We start from the raw sequence: 2,500 nt of genomic DNA, 5'->3' as shown, positions 1-2,500 counted from the left end.
AGGGCAGGATGCTGTTTCTGTTGGCTGCAGAGGAGAGGACACGCAGTAACGGGTTCAAGTACAACGATATAGGCTAGATATCAGGGGAAAAATTTTCACAGTCAGAGTAGTTCAGCAGTGGAACAGGCTGCCTAAGGAGGCGGTGAGCTCCCCCTCACTGGCAGTCTTCAGGCAAAGGTCGGATGCACCCTTTTCTTGGATGCTTTAGGATGCTTAGGGCTAATCCTGCATTGAGCAGGGGGTTGGACCAGATGGCCTGTATGGCCCCTTCCAACTCTCTGATTCTATGACCTTGGCCTGGCAAGTGAAAAAAAAAAGCCCGTATGTGTATATGTATGTGTATACGTATATGTATGCTGTTGTTGTTGTTATGTGTCCGACCCATCGCGACCCCACGGACAATGATCCTCCAGGCCTTCCTGTCCTCTACCATTCCCCGGAGTCCATTTAAGTTTGCACCTACTGCTTCAGTGACTCCATCCAGCCACCTCATTCTCTGTCGTCCCCTTCTTCTTTTGCCCTCGATCTCTCCCAGCATTAGGCTCTTCTCCAGGGAGTCCTTCCTTCTCATGAGGTGGCCAAAATATTTGAGTTTCATCTTCAGGGCCTGGCCTTCTAAAGAGCAGTCAGGGCTGATCTCCTCTAGGACTGACCGGTCTGTTCGCCTTGCAGTCCAAGGGACTCGCAAGAGTCTTCTCCGGCACCAGAGTTCAAAAGCCTCAATTCTTTGACGCTCGGCCTTCCTTGTGGTCCAACTTTCGCAGCCATACATTGCAACTGGGAAGACCATAGCCTTGACTAAACGCACTTTTGCTGGCAGGGTGATGTCTCTGCTTTTTAGGATGCTGTCTAGATTTGCCACAGCTTTTAATTTCTTTGCTGCAGTCCCCATCTGCAGTGATCTTGGAGCCCGGGAAAATAAAATCTGTCACTATCTCCGTTTCTTCCCCTTCTATTTGCCAGGAATTGAGAGGGCCGGATGCCGTGATCTTTGTTTTCAAAACAAAGACGTATACGTATATGTATACGTATAAAAACCCCGCTAAGGTCGAGACTGCGGCGCACAGAGAGTCTTCTTCCCTGTGAGGCTCTCTAGCCCGCCTCCCTCACGGGGAGAGGAAGGGAAGACGATCGGAAAACGCTTTGAGACCCGCTGGGTCACCGCGGCCCATTCCCAGCTCTCTCCCCACTCTCACGGGCCCACTCGCCTCGCAGGCAGACGGGGGGGGGGGGAAGGTGTTTGTAAGCCGCCTTGCCACAACCTCCCACGCGACACACACACACAGCACTCAACCCTTACGGTCCGGACAACTGCTCGCCTTCCTCTTCCCGACTGCCGAGCCCTAGCGCCCGCCGTGTCCTTGGAGACCCCTGGCACATTGGCATCGCTACGCAGAGAAATATTTGCGTCTACGTATTTGCATCCCCTCGATGTCCCACCCCCCACCCCCCCACCCCGAGAAGAGCTTTTCTCCTGGCACGAACGAACGCTTTCCCCTCAAGGGAAGATTCCGCCGCATCCCACGCCATGCCATGCGAGACTCGTGGCTGCCCTGACTCTGTCTCGCACATTGCCCCTTGTACGAGCAGTGTCGGGACGACAGCTTTGTCGCTTTGCTGGGAAACAAGCCTTCTGTAAGTAAACCTTGCCATTTCGGCTCCCCCCCCAGAGGCAGCCACTCCGGTTGCCAGAGTTTTAGCAAAGACGCTTTTTATAATATGCCGCCAACCTTGTACCTTGTCCGTTCTAGTTCATTTAATAATTTCAAGATCCGGTCGGTCACGTAGCCCCCGTGGCCTATCTTGTTATTTTGTCGAAAATTTCAAAACCTGTTTTATATATTGTCTTATAACGTACTCTGTGCCAGTAAAAGGTTGCTGACTTGACTGGTCCCGAGCCTTTGCGCATCAACAGGGGGGGACGGAGAGAGAAACAGTTCGCCGGAGAGCTGTAGAATCACAGGGTCGGACGGGGACTCCCAGCCCCCTGCAGGACACAAGTCCGAGCCCAGGTCTGCCGCGTCCCGGCGCGGGCGGGGCGGGGCGGGGAAAGAGGAAGCGGGCCCGGGGCGGGGGGGGGGGGGAGGCGGGCCTACGGGAAACCAAACACGGAGGCCAGGTCGACCGACTTCCGGCGGCGCCGGGTCAGGGGTTAGCCCAGGTCTACCGACTCTCGCACGGCGGGAACACGGAACCCGGGCGGACGGAAAGGGGGGAGGGCGAGGGCGAGGGGACCCCAGGCCCACCGGGTTCCCTCGCGGCAGCAGAAGGACAAAAGCGCCGGGTCAGCCGACTCGCGGGTGACGGGTACTCCAGGTCTACCGGCTCCCACGCGACAGGAACGCGGAGCCCAGGTCTACCGACGGCCGTCGCCAGGCCGGGACTCTCCGAAAGGCGCTAGCGAGCCGAGACGGGTCCAGGTCTACCGACGCCCCGAAGCGACTCGCGTGCAGCGGCGGCCGGAAAGAGGGCGAGGGGACTCCAGGTCCACCGAGTTCCT

Source organism: Paroedura picta, unplaced genomic scaffold, assembly GCF_049243985.1.
Source record: "Paroedura picta isolate Pp20150507F unplaced genomic scaffold, Ppicta_v3.0 Ppicta_v3_sca27, whole genome shotgun sequence".
NCBI lineage: Eukaryota > Metazoa > Chordata > Lepidosauria > Squamata > Gekkonidae > Paroedura > Paroedura picta.
The sequence above is the reverse complement of the archived record's forward strand: the minus strand, read 5'-3'. Positions refer to the sequence as shown.